The following is an 18,130-nucleotide window of genomic DNA, read 5'->3' on the forward strand; positions in this document are numbered from 1 at the left end:
TCTTTCTCAAGTTTCTTATGTTAGTAATTCTCAAGTTACTTGTGGTATTTGTGCAGGTGCTCATGCAACTGAAGAGTGCGACTACATGAGGACACCTGAAAAAGCTGAGGTCAACGGTATCTGGTACGATCAAAAGAACGAGAACAACCAGGGAGGAACCAATATGGGAATAACTATAATCAAGGGTGGAAAAATCCTAACCAATACCCTGGGTTTAGTTATAAATCAACCCATCAGTTAAATCCTCCTCTGCCACTGCAACAACAACCCCCACCACAAGGAAACACTTCAGAGTGGGAGAAAGCTTTTGCGCAGCTGTCCAAGACCACCTCAGACTATATTCAAAATGCAAACGCCTTCAGAGATGAAACAAGAGCTTCATTCCGGAATCAAGAAGCTTCTATCCGGAACCTGGAAACTCAAATTGGCCAGCTGTCAAAACATTTCGCTGAAAGAACCCATGGCTCCTTCCCAAGTAACACAGACACAAACCCTAATGGGAATGTTTGATAAAACTTTCGTTTACCATGTTTTTAGGCTAAATTATACAAGAATTATATAATCGACTGCATGGAATTCAAATTTTTATAACATATAAACCATAAGATAGGAATTTGAGCTGACGTTTTGATTTTCTTTGCATTTTGAAGATAAAACCACACTTATTGGTGCCAAGAAGTGAGGAAGAAATCATGACGAAGAGTTGTAGCTCAATATGTTCCAAAAGAAGCCAAGATAATACAAGTCAAGGGCCAGAAGAGCACGCTCAAGCATACAGAATGGACGCTCGAGCGCGTCAAGGCAAGAAAAACAACTAAATTGAGCAATTCAGGACGCTCAAGTGCCCAGTAGCACGCTCAAGCGCCCAAACCTACATGATTTCACCTTCGTGGAGCACGCTCGAGCGCGTGTGGGCAGGCAAAATTCCCAATTTAAGGCACAAGAGGACGCTCAAGCGCCCTGTAGCGCGCTTGAGCGCCCAAATACGAATCCAATCAGTCCAAGATTTGATTTGATTTGTCAGTTGATACCGATTTGTAATATTTAGAATGGAAGTGGAAACAAATTAATCTTGATTTATTAATTCATATAGGCTTTTGAGGAGAATGGATGGAGGATTAAAAAAGACATGGCTTCAATGGTTGTAAATAGGGAGCTGAGGATCAAGGAAACACACTTTGGAACCAATTCACCATTCCAGAGAATTACATAGAGACCCAAGGGAGGAATCCTATTGCGAAGCATTGGAACACTGAGGAACCAAGTCAACATCACACCAATGGAGGCTTGGGGTTATCTTTTCTTTATTATTGCTTTTGAATTCAGTATGCTAGGCTAGACTTTTATGTAGCTAAGGGTAGATGGAACCCAATTGAATTGTATGTCTTGAATTAAATTGTTCTTGAATTCTTTTCTTTTTATAATTGAATAAATTTATCCGTCTTTAATTCTTTCTATGAGTTTGCTCCTTATATTTTGATTTAGGAGAATTGTATGACAATAGAAATGTTGGTGCACGAACCCTGATTTGGTAAATTATCATAATCCTTGTGATCTAGGGATAAACATAAGGTAATTGTGTAATCTTTGAATTCTTGATCTTAATGCATGTTTTCTTGGGGAATAATCGGGGAACTAGAGTTCTTTCAAGATCACATAGATTTAGGGTAACAAGGAATTGTGCCCTAATTAACTTAGAAAGAATTGATTGGCAATATATTAAGAACGGATTCTTGACAGTTTAATTCATTGCATACTGAGGAGATTGGGAGAAGTCAAAATCTTAACTACGCTTGTTTTTAAATTCTTAATTTATCAATCATCTTTTCAACTGTCTTTTTAATTATGAATTTTAATTTGCATGTTATTGATTGTTTTCTTCTCAAATTCAATTCTCTCAAATCCAATTTTTGATTGTCTAATTAAATAGCGATTAGCGAATTAGTGTTTGAAAATCCGATCCTCGTGGGAATGATCTCGTACTCAGTACACTTTATTACTTTTACGACCGGTGCACTTGCCGAGTTGCAACAGTAACACCCTTAATGGCGACGATGAACAACCACACATCGATGTGCGACACACCATAATTGTAGCAATGACTGCTACAATGGCAGAACATGGTAGGCTAATTCAGGAGCTCGAACAACTGTTTTCCCAAACACAGTTGAACGAGTCAGATGAAGGAACAGAATCTGAAAGATCATCTCATGAGGAGGAAAGGAGGGAAAACTCATTCTGGAACTGGAACCAGAGCAACGAGGACGACGTCAACCTCGAAATCAATCCTTTTTTTGCTAATATTGGGGTGAAGATTGAGATCCCACAATTCGAGGGCACCACTCATATAGATGAGTTTATCGAAGGGTCACACACCATTGAAAGGGTCTTTGACATTAGAGACTTGACAGAAGACTAGAAGGTCCTGATCTATGTTGAATTTGATGAAGAGCAAGATGATGAGAATCTTGTGATGGATGCTCCAGTTTATAACGAGTTCCCTATCTATGATAAGTATGATTGGGAGAAAGACGACGAGTATCCAGAGATGGAAGAAATCTCTTATAGTGATTTCGGTGGAAAGGCAGTTATTAGAAATTCTAATATCTCTGACAAAGATGAAGTTCTACCTAAAGATATCATGCGGAATGATCCTTCATTCAAGAAGTCTTTAGTTTGCAAGAAGTATTATGAATTTGGAGACAACGGGCATAACAACCTCATGCTCCCTGGAGATAAAGATTTAACTTTTGGTAAAAGTTTAATTGGAGATCGTTAGGGGCAATGGGAATTGCTGTTACATCAGACGAAATTTTCCTCTGACGGATCACAAATGCGACCATTGATCCAAACTGCAGGCAATAGTCCTTTTGGAATAATTTATGGGTTTTGTCCATTTACTCCCTTAGAACTCGTAATATTTCTAGTTCCCAAGCAGTTTAATACGAATGCAGATGAATATACCAAGCATATCAAAGAATTGCATTCACAAGTCCTAATCTTAACTAGGAAATTTGGTGATATTGTACCAGAAGAGTTGCCACATGGGTTACCACCTGAAGAAGTTCATATCAATGAAGACGAAGCAGATTCGAGGGCGAATCTTTTTCAAGTGGGAGAGAATGATGCACCCTAGCTGACTGACTTGGATTGTGCTTTTTTATAATTTATTCTATAGTTTAGGGCTTTTCAATAATTGTTAATTATTTCCTTTTTTGTTATTTTTAGATTACATTTGAGTGTGCGTTGATTGTGCGTTATCTCCTTTGATTGCGCATGATTATAGTTCTTTACTTTTTTGTTATTTTTATTTTTCCTATTTAAGGCTCGGAGAACCCTATTGTTATCAAGTTGTTTTTGGTTAAATAAAAGTAAGAAAAGAGAAAAGTATTTTCTTGCAATCCTTGTGTTTGTATTTCTTTCTGTTTAGCCAATTAGTTACTGCTTCAGCATTAGATATATTCATAACGTGTTTTGGATATTTATGAATTTGTAGGTGATATGATATTTGGTTTTGTCCAGTTTTTAGAAGTTATGATGTCTGTATTTCTTTGGATAAAGTCCATAGGATTTACAGTAAGTTTTATTAAATTGTCAATTGTGAGCAGTAAAGGAATATAGGAAAAGTTTTAATTATCTCGTAATTTCATGGGAACTATTGAGATATCTACATGGAGTCTTCTGCAGCTTTGCTTGTTTTGATGTGCACTCTGTACCTTAAGGGGGTGTGACGTCTTGTTTGGAAACAAGGTGTTACACTTAATACCATTCTAATGTTAACAAATCGGGTGCACATTGAGTGTTATATATATATATATATATATATATATATATATATATATATATATATATATATATATATATATACTTCATTTTTTTGGTGAATACCTCAAGTACCCAAATTTCAAAAGCTATAATTACTCTCAATTAAAGCAATTTGCATTTTCCACGCCAATATTTATTGCGAAACGGTTTCAACGAGAGCGGTTTTGCGCATTTACAGTAATAAGGAAAATTTGGAAAGTACTCCCATAGTAAGATATTTAATAATTAAAATTAAATTAAAATTTATTAAATTGAGGCAATATTCTTAAAATATTTAAAAAATTCTCCATAATTAATACTGATAACTCTATTATAAATATCCCCTTTAGTGTATATTTGTTGTGCCATATTATAATATCTAGATGACTTTCTCTGCTCTCTTGTTTTACTCTGTCATGGATACTTATGTATTGTTCAACTTCCTTCAAAATAGCCTTGATGCTGCAGTTCCTTTTCCATGGGAACGAGTTCTAGATCTTTCGGTAACTCTTCCACTACCTTTATCATATAATAGTTATGAATTATATTTTTTTATTATAGTTGAAATAGAACAAATTGATGTATTTTTTATTCAATTTCTTGTGATTTTCCTGCTGACAGAGTAGGCTCATTTACTATGTCCACATTGAGACTGGGTTCACAATATTTGACTTTAGGCCATTGGTCAATTTCGGAGGAGGCATTTTCTTGGATAACTCTTATTGGTCTGGATTGAATGATGAGACAGAGCACCACCAAATGGCAAGGGGTTTTCAAAATTTACAGGATCGTCCGACACTTATTCTCTTTCACAGTATCACATACAACATCCTTTTTGGCGTTGTAGCATAACCTATGGTTGATGCCCATTTTGTGGGTTTATGATTAGCTGGCTTCCATGATTTTATTTTAATTTAATAAAGAAGAATTGATGGAAGCTAGTTTTAGTGGGTCATTATCATCTTCCAAACCTAAATAATATGAATTTATTTCACCAAAGTTGATGAATTTTTCAGATTCTAAGAACAAGTATTTATTTATGTGCATGTTTCTTTCATCTTTTACTAGAATTGACTCTAAATGAATGCTTAAGATTTTTCTTTCAAATTATAAAGGTATTTACGAAGTTATAACATTTGCGTTAATTGAATCATTATTTTTAAACAGTCTTAAAGGTGCATCTTCACATCAATCAATTGCATTATTGTGTCTAAGTGATCAAATTGTCTATATCTCCCTAACAAGGAGTGCATTAAAAAAAATTATAACCGTTGATTGAAAAATCAAGAATGTAGATTGCACACACACACATATATATATATATATATATATATATATATATATATATATATATATATATATATATATCATATAGGGTGGTGTAAGAATAATAAGTCTTACACTACATCTTAACCGTTGTTTTTCGTGCAACCAACGATTAAGATTTATTGGGTAATATAAATTAATTAATTATTATGACCTAATAAATCTTAACCGTTAAATGCACGAAAATCAACGGTTAAGATGTAGTGTAAGACTTGTTATGCTTATACCGGTGTAAGTTAATCCTATCCCATGTCATATATATATATATATATATATATATATATATATATATATATATATATGTGTGTGTGTGTGGCGTATATTAGGTTGCAACCAATGGATATATTGTCTCAGGCTTCCATATAGAATCAAGATCTCATTGGCTTTTCAGAGGTTGATGCAATATTTTATTTTGTCGTCAAATCCTTTGTGGAACTAGTAATGCATAGATATGTCTCATTGTCCTTTCTTTTAAATGGGGGTGTCTTGTTCACTCCTAGAAACTCAATATGGCTGACATCATATAGTATTAGAGATCTAGAGACATTCATAGTGGTTTATTTGTCATTTTTTCCTTAAATGACCTTCCTTCCTTGCTTCAATCTTTGTGATAAAAGGAGCCATCTGAAATTTTCTTTTTTGGTTAGGATGAAGACTCCTCGGGCCTATTCTTGGTTCTTTAAAAGTCCTCCAAGATGATGAATTTTCAAAACATCGCACACAACTCATCCATGGTTTGTGCTTTCTTTTTAGCCAAGGACGTATCCTGGTTCACTGTAAACTCACTAGAGAGATACATCTAGATTGAAGAAGAAACATTTGACTATCATCTCATAACACCAATTGGTGCCTGAGAACCACTATACATTAGATTTTTACAATAATCTTGATCACCCTTTTAACATATACACCTATATAGGATCACTCTGTTCAACTAGAAGTTTGTTCTAATCGCTTATCCATCACAAAAGTTGGTCAAACACTTCTTCATGGACCAAATTTAATGAAAGTCATGGAAATAATATAAAAGATCATAGGCGTAGTGAGGATTTCACTCAAAGTATGCAAAAAGGACTCTCAAGGATCAAAATCTAATTTCACTTGAAATTATGTTTTGTTGTATGTTTACATGCACAAGTTAGGTCCTTATATGTGTTTAGATGAAAAACTAATCATTGAAAGTCTTTAATAAGCACTCCTTACCCACAAAGAGCATTTCAAACCCTCTCATCCCTTCCTTCATTTCCTTATAAGTTAACACAGGGACCATCATCCCCTTCTCACACTCTATTCCCCTTCAAACTACAAAGACCAAACCTTTACTACTCACTCCATCTCCCTGACTCAGAGCTTTATACCATGACGTGCCAGAAAACCATTATACCTGTTGCCGCCTCCTCTCGCAAGAGAACTCGAGGAGGGCAAAAGCTCAAAGCTGTCCAAACGGCAAATGACCGTACGATCATGCCGGAAAGGGGCATCATTCTCAACAGCTTCAAGCATGGAGAGATCGAACGATGGCTGGAAGAGGACATAGCAACACTGGACTGGGAACTGTTCGTCGAACCTCCTACAAGAGCTCGCAATGAGTTTGTAAATGCATTTTTAGAGGAGGTGAGGAAGGAAGAGCTTCCCAAGCTCATTATTAGTGGAGTAGAGGTGGACTTCTCCCCTGAGGAGATTAATGGAGCATACAACACAGCTTCAGTCCCCATTGATCAGGACGAGTTTGAAAAATACTGTGTTGGCCGAGGAGATGAAGCCATAACTGGGGAAGTGCTTCAGGAAATAGGCTCAGAAGGAGCAACTTGGGGAGCCAAGGAGTCTGTCCTTAGGAGGTACCTCAAGTTCGAAGCAAATGTATGGATGCATTTTATAAACTCTCGTCTGATGCCTGTGAGCAATGACTCCAGAGTAAACTGGGAAAGAGCAGTGCTGGTTTTCTGCATCTTGACCAGGAAAAGGTTCGATGTTGGAAGAATAGTGTACAGACAATTGGTGGTGAATGCAGCAAAGAACTCTCCATTCTTTTTCCCTATCTCGTTACTGAAATGTGTAAAAGGGCTAGTCTGAAGCCCACTAGTCCGATTGAGGAAGAGATTATCCCAGAAGGATTGGACATTGACCAGTCCACACTGAGAAGAATCAGGGAAAACGAAGGAATGGAGAGTGAGAAAGAGGAAGAAAAAGAAGAGAAGGGAGAAGAGGAAGAAGAAGAAAGAATGGAGGTGTCGGGCAATGTGAAAAGTGAAGAACCCTGGAAAACTCAAAGAAGGGAGAAACTCCCCTTTAAGAGAGCTACTGCGAGCAAGGTAAGAAAACAGTTCTTGGTTGAAACAAATGACACGACTATGTGTCAAACTCTGTTCGGGCTCGGTGCAGACCTTCTAGCAGTTCAGGTGCAGGCCATAGAAGACACACTTGGAAAGGAGCTACAAGCTTTGAAAGAAGCCCACTTGCACACTGAAGCAGAAAAGAGAGGCCTGCAGAAAGAACTGGCCCAGATAAAAACTGTTGCACCGCTGCCACAGAAAAGAAAGCTCGAGGAAGGGGAGGGATCTTCAAGCTTACAAAAGACGATAATGGATTTGGTAAAAGCAGTGGACTCGCTGAAAAAAAAGATGGAAGAAAGAGAACATACCTATAACACCTCACGATTTTAAATCAAGTAATTAAAATATTAAGTGAGCAATCAAGTGATGGATTAGTGAAAATCCTAAAGATTTGGCAAAATACAAAGAAAGGGCAAAACGGTAATTAGCCAACACGCAACCCTAGGAAGATAAAAATTGAGTAGAAGGTCTCAGATGGTAAAAATAACCCTGGAAATGGGTTCAGAACGAAAAATTGAGTGGATGGGCAAGTTTCAGAAAAATCAGTGAATAGTGTTTTTCGCGGGTAAAAATATCGCGTTATGATTGCACCGTAAAACGTGCCAGTTGAATTTTGAGCTCTAGGTTTCAAATATGAGTTAAAAATGGTCTAATGAGTTAGGAAATATGATTTCTTATAATATTCGATGAAATTAAGACAGTTTGGGGAAGCGTGCCAATGGCGCGCGTAATAGCTTAAAACAGTGTTTTCTCCGAACGAATGGAGGACTCTTAATTCATCTGATCAAGCCTAATTAAAGGGGAATAGTTAATGTTAAAAATTTGAGTTTCTAAATAGGTTGTGAATTTACGGACGTTTAGTGGAATCGGAGGAAAATTCGGATTAGTTTTAAATCGCGTGAGGTGGCGGTGGGACCCACCCCACTTAAGTGACTTAAGCCACATGTGCTTGGCACTATTCATGCATCACTTTCCTCCCTTCTTCTTCATGAAACCCGCAGCCCCCTCCCCCAAAAACCCCATTTGCATTCAAATTTTCTTTTCACCATAACTTGATCATTTCTTAACCAAATCAAGTGATTTTTGTGTTGAAATTTGTTGGAAACAACCTTCTAAACACATTGGTACCACTCTTGAGCCTTGAAACCGTGTATTTGGGGAGATATTGGCCATTTACAGCCACGAAATTTTGGAGAAAAAATGGTTGTCCATGGAGCTTTTTGATCTTCCATTGCTTGGAGGAGTCTTGGGTTAGCTTCTAGCCTTTGTTGTGAGTATGTTTCCATCCCATTTACATGGTTTAATTGTGATTGAATTTTTGGAAACCTAAAGCTTGATTTGATGATGTGTTGTGTTAGAGAGCTCAATTTGAAAATGTGTATTAGATGATAATGTGTTAGAATGATGTATTAAAGCTAGAAATGCGATGAAATTTATTGATGAAAAATGTGAATTTTTAACTTAGAAAATTTTGAGGTTGTCATGACTTTGAGTTTTGAAAATGTGTTAGGATTGGATTGATGAGTTGTTGTATGATTGTATGTTGATATAATAGGATTGTATGAGGTGTGGAATGATTAAAGTTGTATGGAAATTCCTTGGAATGCCATAGGGTAAAATTCGATTCTTTTAAGAAAGATTGAAGAATTGATGTTGAAAAATGATTTGGATGATGATTTGAGTAGTTATATGGTGCTTAGATGGGTTGTGTTGTGCTTGGAGAGTGTTTGAATCAATGGAAAAAAATGAATTGTGTTAGAGACCTAAATGAGCCCAGAATGAAATATTTTGCAAAACGATGCGTAAATGTCGGAAAACGGAAAAACGACGATTGAACTAGCCTCTAAACAACCTAAGGGAGTGTTATAAAATGAGAAAGAAAATTTAGAAAAATAAATCTCACATTTACACTACAATGGCCGAACCATCAAGGGAGGATGGGGAGGATTTTTGTGTTTTTGCGTTTTGATACTATTTGACGAGTACTGATGGATGTACGTTATTGTATAGGTTGCCGTACGTCGACCTGAATCCCGAATCTTGAATCAGTGAATTGCCCTTGGTCCGGGACCAAGTGGATTGAGGTAAGAAATTGGTTCATTGCATGTGTAATTATAAATTAACATGTGTGGGTTGAACTGAGAGTGATTGGGAATGTCCTCTGTGTAGGCATTCCGCTGTGTACCGAGTTGAGGGATAAGCTGCGGCGAAGCTTGTGGAAACACGAATTAAGGTAACCTCTTGGTACTGGGGCTTGTTCCCCTTTTCTGTTCCACCTTGCCAGTTGATGGCAACGGTAGGAAGTGTGTATGAATAGTATAGAACACATGAGCATGCATGCATTATTGCTATGGGTACTTATGTACCGAGTCTCTGGCCAGTAGACAGTTTTATTAGCCTTCGGGCATTTTCGGACTTCCGCTGGATAGGTCTCCAGGAGGGAGTTCCAGTTGACTGCGGTCATGGTGTGTGATCCGGGTAGGAGCACACTAGGAATGTCTTTGGCGTTTTGGTTGGTTTGGGCATCATGGTTGTGGTTTCTGTGAACACACCTTGGATGATACCCATAGGCTTATATATGCCGAGGGCGTACGTGGAATTGGGGTTACCATCCCGTATCGTCGTATTTTGTTTTCTTTATATTCCCCCTTCTCTAAATCCCATGCTATATCCCGTTTTCAAAGTGGTTGTTGTATTCTATTGATATGCATCGAAGTGAACCATTGGGTGGAGTTTTCTCCAGAACCTCTTGGTTACTGAGATATATTCGTATATCTCACCCCGTCTCGGGGCATTTATTTCAGGAGGTAGCAGTGGAGCAGGAGCCTCGGGCAAGAGGCCCGCAGAGTGAGCGATGGAGCGTTTCTTATTTTGCATTTTGTTGGCCGTGTGGCCTAGGCTAGACTTAGGGCATGAACATGTCATTTGTATTTATTAGTAGCTTCATTAGCATCTTGTTCATGCCATTTTGCCTAAGTCTAGTAGTGATGTATTTGGTTATGTTGTCTTTTAAATTAAGTTGAAATTTTAGAAGAATGTAATTTGAAGTTTTAGTTTCAAGTTGTAATTTGTAAAGCCATATTGTAATAGTATTGATGCATGTCTAATTATGATGGAAGGGCCTTAGGCCTATTTTAGGTTATGATAATATGTATGATGGAAATATGCATGAAAAAGGTGTTAGTGATTGCAACTACTTAAGAATGATTAATATGGACTCTATGTTTAATAACTATACACTGGATTGGGTTGTAAGTGCCCCAAGGCGTTGTTGGTCCTTGTGTGTGCCACCCATTGGATTATTACTGTATTATCATGTGTTTATTAGGTACATTGAGGTTTTAAATGATCTTTTACAAATTTGGGATTATTGGAAAAACAAAGGAAACTCTGGCGAATTTTCTGTAGAATTGGCAGATTTTAGGCGAACTTCGGAAGAGCATATCTCCCTCTATAGAGGTCCCCTAGGGACGTGCCATACGTCATTTTGAAGGTTGAGATGTCCTCTACCTTGTGTCAAAATTTGAGGAAATTCTGGGTTGATCTTCGGCCTGAAATAAATAGAGAAACACGGACTGCCCATGTGCCCCTGCACCTGAGGCAGATTCTGGACCGGATTTGGGAAATTAATTCCCGCTTCGTTTCTCCGTCAAATTAAGCGTGTGATATATCAAAATGAAGTTTGAGATGTCTAGTTTGTAGGATAAAAATTTGAGAGCAAATGGTTGAGTCGATTGAGTGCAGTAATTCGGGCAAAGTGAGTGGTTTGGGCTGTTTTTGGGGTTGTTTGGGCTAATTGCTTATCCAACTTCAAACGGCGATAACCGGAGCAAATGAGCTCCGAATTGAGCGTATTTTAGCTTGTTAAAAAGGGAATTAAGTAATACAAAAATATAATCTAAGAAGAAGGGTTGGTTGCGATCTGTTTGGTCGCAGAAAAATTTAGAGTGAAACATGTTCGAATTGATAAAAATGTAAAGTTGGAAATAGGCTAAGTGAGTTTATGGGAACTCCTTAGTAACTCATAATAAATGATGTAAGTTATAAAAATAGTTGAAATAAGTCTTCCGCAAGAGTTTACGGTTACGGTCACAGCTTTTAATTATTACGCTTTTTATGATTTAAATGCTCGCGTAATAGTCGGAAAAAATTTATTCTCGTTTTTTTTAAATGAACTGCTGTGATTGTAACTGCGCTTAATATCATAATTAATGTTAACAATACCGGTACGTAACGGGCTGTTACAATACCCATGAAGAAGACAAAACTGGCAGGAAGGAAGAAATTAATCTCCTAAAAGATGAGTTAATGAAGAACAAAGAAGAAGAAATTCAACTCTGGATGTACTTCAAGGCTCGTGATCAAGTCTTCGCCAGTAACTGGGGCGAAAAATTCAAAGGTCAGACACAATATCCACCATTTCCAAACATCTTGCCTCCAGAAGCAGTGACAAATGCTCCCCACAGAGGAGCAGACCAAGGAGCTGGGAGCAATAAGGGTCACTACGGTGACCCCAGGTTCATTCGTTCTCTATTCTTTTAACTCGATTAAATCTTTTTGAATGAATGCCTGAATGTTTGAAGTGGAATATGTTTGACCAAACTGCTCCTAGATAACAACCTCTGCGGTGTATTAGGGATTCGCCACCCTGGTTTACTTGTTTTCCAAAAATGTTTTTCTGTCAAGTTTACTGTCCTGAGTATCCTGATTTACCCAATTGCTCTTGCTGTTTAGGTTTTTGCTCCTTGAGATGCTTTAAGGAATTTACAGTTTCTGACAAGCAACATAGAGTACCTATCTGATTTGGAGCAACACCAAGCACAAAAGCGCCACTCAAGAATCTGATACTCTATCATTCACTGGACTCACGAAGTTTCTAAGAGGAAGGAACTTAAGTTTATTTAAAGAACTTGCTCCACCCCTGTTTGGTTTATATAAAAAAAAAAGGGTCAGCTCCTCTGTTCCCAAATTGTGCCCAAAGGGCCCAAGTCATCAAAAGCTAGGAGCAAGAGCCGCTCAAAGAGCACACTGTTGAAGGTCAGCCCTATGCAAAGACAAGGGTAGTTGACTTCCAGCCAAAAGACCTGAGAAAAAAAGGGGGGAGCTAAGAAGCAAGAGAAGAAATTAAGCAAAGAGCTCATTCCTGAAGCAACTCAGTGAGAAACTGACTGAAAGAGTGGAAGAGGTCACACACACACTGAATAAAGCTGGTGAACCTTACAAGTCAGATGGGTGCTCCAATGAAGCAATGAAAGAAGTCATGTCTAACTTTTCATCAGTAGTCTCGAGGAACATTAACCTAAAACAAGAAGATTGTAAGTAGTGTGGGATTACTCGGGATGAGTAATGTTTAGTTTTGGGGTATTGATGGTCCTGAAAAGTTGAGGTCCATTAAGTATATATCACTCCACAAAACCCATGTTTTGGTCACAAATCACTCTCTTTAACCTTCTTTTTCCATGAAGAGAAATTGTCTTGAAAAGTGGACCATAGCAATACTTGAAATGGGAATTAGAGTAGGCCTGGAGCAAATTGACATTATTTTTTTCACATATGATTATTGGGTTGATTTGTTTTGATCAGGAAACCTTAGACCTAACAGAAGGGCCCACACATTAAGGAAAAGAAGGAAGAATGTTGCGCAGGTGGGAGCATAAAAGCCTGCTACAGTACAAAAGCAGTTAAAGGCAACAATCAGGAGCCTCCACGTCAGCCACAACAGAGAAGGTGGAGGTGTCTCCCTGATTATGAAATTCTCACCCGAGAAAAAGTACCAAAAGCAAGGGGGACCACTGCCATGCAGAGCTGAGCTGGCAGAGAGCAGACCAGCTATTGAACAGGATTTGAAGAATGCACAACCCTTGATGAAAGGGACGATGAGGATCTGACAGAAGAACTCTATAAAAGGAAGAATCAACCTTCATGAGAGAGAGACACCATTGGAGAGCTTGCCATTTTATTTTTCCTGATATTTTTCTTTTGTAATGCTCGCTAGGAGCTAACTTCCTCTAAGTAGGTGAGGGTTTCATAGAAGTAATCCCTTTTGTCTTAGGATAACTTTGTAAGGAACACATATTTTATGAATGAATTTTGAGCTGTTATTTGGTTTAATATATTGATTCTGTGAAACCCTTTGGGCTGGCAACCTCATCCCGGGACCACTCGGTCGATGAAACACTGACAAGGGCGTGCGGAGCAATCTCAAGATCTTGGGGTAGTTCAGCCTGAAGAAAGGAGGGAGGAACACCTGGAATGAAGAACACTGCCATGTGAATCCAGGCTCTTTTGAGAAGGCAGCATGGTTTCCTTGCATTTAACTCTAAGTTCTACGGAGTAATGTGGAGAGTAAGGCCTTGCTCTTTTACTTGCTTGTGGCAAAACGACGAAAGGAGCAGAATCCATTTTTAAAATATGCTACCAAGCAGGGTTAACCAAAGGGATGAAAATATGAAACCCGAAACACCTACTTGACTCTTTCTAAACTCAATCCCACATCAAACTTTTGTTATAACTTTCTTCACGACAACCAAAATGTGCTTATCTATTGTTGCTTTTATAATCGCTTCACGAATTTCTGTTGAGTTACTTCAGTTTACTGCCTTGATATTCGATGACTATGCTAAGTTATTCACTACTCTCATCTAGTTCAGAATGGTTAACATTGTTTAACTAGCTTGCCAGAGATTGCTCCTTGTGAAGCTTGGTTGAGAATAACTACTTTCCTTTTATTTTTCTAAGAATTAAGTTTCCCTGAACGATTCCTTCTTCACAACTGCTCCCTAAGGATGATAAATCCGGGGCTAACAACACCCTGTATTGCTTGACAGGTACGCTTGCGTATATTCGAAGAGGGTTGCTCTCCGTCAGAGTAGATTGCTCCTGTTTGCAATCTCGATTATCACTCTGTATTATTGCTCCTTAAAAATATCCCTGAGCAGCTCTCGGTTCGACCAAGCAATTGGCGCCGTTGCCGGGGATCATTTGGCCAGAAAGGGCGTTTTTAAGGAAACATTGTTGTTTGTGTTTTTAAAATCTTTTTTTTTATTGTGTTTGACTTCTTCCTATTGTATGAGCACAGAACCTACAGAACTTGGACTGGAAATAGTACATTTTGATCCAGAACCCGAGAGAACCTTCAGAAACAAAAGAAGAGTTCAAAGGTTAAGAAATAATACAATGGAGGAAGTTCTAAATAATGGTGAAAATGGTAACAATGAAAATAATAATCATGAGAATGAAGAAGGACAGAATGGAGGAAGAGGGCCATCGTTGAATGATATGGCTGCTCCCTTCAGAAATGGTCCAGAACGAGGCTATGTTCCTCCTCCTTTGGATGTCCCGAACTTTGAAATCAAACCTGCAATGTTCCAAATGATTATGAATGCTGGTCAATTCCATGGATTGCCTATGGAAGACCCCCACAGTCATTTGGACAACTTCACTGAGATAGTTGACAATTTCAAAGTTCATGGTATCTCAGAGGAAAATATACGAATGAGGCTGTTTCCATTTTCCCTAGCAGGAAAAGCCAAAGAATGGAGGAGAACATTGTCCCCAAATTCCATCACTAGTTGGGAGCAACTAGCTGAACAGTTTGTCACCCGATTTTTCTCCCAAGCAAAACAAGCCCAAGTAAGGGCTGATATAGCATCTTTCCAAATGTATGATGGAGAAAGTCTTTATGAAGCGTGGGAGCGCTTTAAGGAATTAATACGAATTTGCCCAAATCATGGAGTTTCTGATTGGGGCATTATTCACACGTTTTATCATGGCTTAACCCCACCATTGAAAGCTACTGTTGATGCGGCTGCAGGGGGAGATCTTTTGGATTTTACTTATCCGGAAACCTACCGGTTGTTGGAAAAACTTTCAAAAAAACATGTTCAATGACCTTCCACACGGAACAATGCTTCCAAGAAAGCAGGAGTTCTTGAGCTAAGCTCAACTGATGCTCTTTCAGCACAGATGGCTTCGCTCCAGAATACTATAAAAAATTGGAAGCCCATGGAACAAAAAAAACCAACCGAGCAACTTCTCTTGACTCAATCAAGTCAAAGTTGCTCCATTTGTGGAGGTCCTCATGAATATGAGGATTGTAACAATTTGGCTGATGTGTGTTATGCAGGTGGTTACGATAATAACAACAGGAGCAATGATAATTATCAAGGGAACAACAACCGGGGGTGGAAGAGTCAGAATAATGCTGGAGGTAGTGGAGGAAACTACCAGAACCGACCCCCATATCCTAGGCAGAACCATCAAAACTGGGATAAGGGTGAAGGGAAGTCCCAATCCTTTGAGACTTTTGTCAAGGAATACATGAATCAAAACAGTGCAGCCATGAGGAGCCTGGAGACCCAAATTGGTCAGTTGGCTGGAGCACTCAAACAGAGACAACCAGGGACACTCCCTAGTGACACAGAAAAGTCGTCCCAGGAAAACCAAGAGCGTTGTAATGCTATAAGCTTATGAGATGGAAAAACTCTGCCACCTCCAGATTTAGGGGCACGATCTCGTAAACGCGAACTACCAAGACAACCTATGAAAGAAGGAGTTGAGAAAGCTACTGACCATCAACCCCTTGAAGCTCAGACAGAATCAAGGGAGAAGGTCCAGAACGATGATCTCACTGAAGTCACACCAGTTGCCACAACATCTGGAGCAGATGTTGGAGCAATGAAAGACAATGAACCAGTTTCAGTCCCAACTTATGTTCCACCATGCAAAAGGAAAAGTGAACCAATTGAGCCTCCTTTTCCACAGAGGTTAAAATAACAACATGAAGATAGGCAGTTTAGCAAGTTTTTAGACTTGTTGAAACAGCTTCACATAAATGTCCCTCTGGTGGAGGCTCTGGAACAAATGCCTTCGTATGCAAAATTTATGAAGGACATTTTGTCAAAAAAAAGAAGGATTGAGGAATTTGAGACTGTAGCGCTCACTGAAGAATCATGCAAATACCTGACTAAGATTCCTCCCAAACTGAAGGACCTTGGAATATTCACCATCCCGTGTACAGTTGGGAAGAACTACCTTGGTCGAGCACTTTGTGATCTGGGCTCGAGTGTAAATTTAATGCCAGCTTCTATCTTCAAACAGCTTGACATAGGAGCAGCAAGACCAACCACAGTCACTCTTCAGCTTGCAGACCGATCCATAGCCAAGCCAGAAGGAAAAATCGAGAATGTCCTTGTCCAAGTAGACAAGTTCATTCTACCAGCTGACTTCATCATCTTGAATTTTGAAGCAGACCAAGAAGTTCCAATAATTCTGGGCAGACCATTCCTGGCCACTGGTGATGCTGTCATAAACGTCAGAAAAGGCGAACTATCCATGAGTGTAAATGGAGAGAAGGTGAAGTTCAATGTCATGAAAGCAATGAAGTTTGATGAAGATAGCACTGAGGAATGCTCTAGCATTTCAACTCTTGACTTGATCATAAGAGAAGAACAGCAGAAGCAGTTGCAGTCAGAAATAGGCATGAAGGACTTTGACGAATTGGAGGAATACCTTGCGTCCATTAATTCCATTCATACTGGGGACAAGAAAGAAAGGATCTTCGAATCCTTGAACCGATCGGAGCAAGAGCAAAGACCAAATTTTCCCTCAGTAGAGCAATCGCCTACCTTGGAGTTAAAGCCTTTACCTGAACACCTGAAGTATATTTATTTGGGTAAAGAAAACACTCTCCCTGTGATTATTTCTTCTTTACTAACCCATGAACGGGAACTTCAGCTCACACAGAAGCTTAACGACTACAGAGGAGCAATCGGTTGGACCATGGCTGATATAAAGGGAATTAGCCAACAATCTGCATGCATAAAATTTTGCTCCAAGATCCTGACAGCTCATCTGTGGAGCATCAAAGGAGGCTGAACCCCAATATGAAAGAGGTGGTAAGAATGGAAATCATCAAATGGCTTGATGCAGGTATAATCTATCCTATCTCTGACAACAAATGGGTTGCCCCTGTGCAATGTGTTCCAAAAAGGGTGGCATCACTGTAGTTGAAAATGAAAAACATGAATTAATAGCCACCAAAAAGATAACTGGGTGGAGGATTTGTCAAGACTATAGAAAGTTGAATAATGCGACCCGTAAGGATCATTTTACCCTCCCTTTTATTGACCAAATGCTGGATCATCTGGCTGGAAAAGAATTCTTTTGTTTCTTGGATGGGTATTCTGGATACAACCAAATCTCGGTTGCTCCTGAAGACCAACACAAAACCACTTTTACATGTCCATTTGGGACTTTTGCATTCAGAAGAATGCCATTTGGGCTGTGTAATGCCCCTGCAACTTTTCAAAGATGCATGTTTACTTTATTCACTGATTTAGTAGGAGAAGCAGTAGAGATTTTCATGGATGATTTTTCTGTTATTGGCTGCTCTTTTCCTACTTGTCTTAATAACCTTGAACAGGTATTGGAAAGATGTGTCAAAAGCAATTTAGTGCTGAACTGGGAAATAAAAAGGATCCTGGAAAAGGTGGTGAACCCAGGTAGACAGGATTGGTCCAACAAACCGGATGACTCCCTATGGGCGTATCGAACAGCTTACCGTACGCCTATTGGTTGCTCCCCCTACAAATTGGTATTCGGAAAGGCTTGCCATTTGCCTTTGGAACTCCAACACAAAGCATTCTTGGCGATCACTTTGCTGAACA

At 38.8% G+C, this 18,130-nt stretch overlaps 1 non-coding gene across 1 annotated transcript; it reads right to left on the reverse strand.

The window, feature by feature from the left end:
- Window positions 1-15,094: 15,094 nt before the first annotated feature.
- LOC133304793 (small nucleolar RNA R71) lies at window positions 15,095-15,199 on the reverse strand. The gene has a single exon (XR_009750666.1). It is a non-coding gene; the product is annotated as a small nucleolar RNA R71 (small nucleolar RNA).
- Between the last annotated feature and the right edge of the window lie 2,931 nt (window positions 15,200-18,130).

The sequence above is a fragment of the Gastrolobium bilobum genome, unplaced genomic scaffold, assembly GCF_033153095.1.
Source record: "Gastrolobium bilobum isolate Gb01-03AN ecotype WA unplaced genomic scaffold, APGP_CSIRO_Gbil_v1 utg34229, whole genome shotgun sequence".
In the NCBI taxonomy this organism is placed as follows: domain Eukaryota; kingdom Viridiplantae; phylum Streptophyta; class Magnoliopsida; order Fabales; family Fabaceae; genus Gastrolobium; species Gastrolobium bilobum.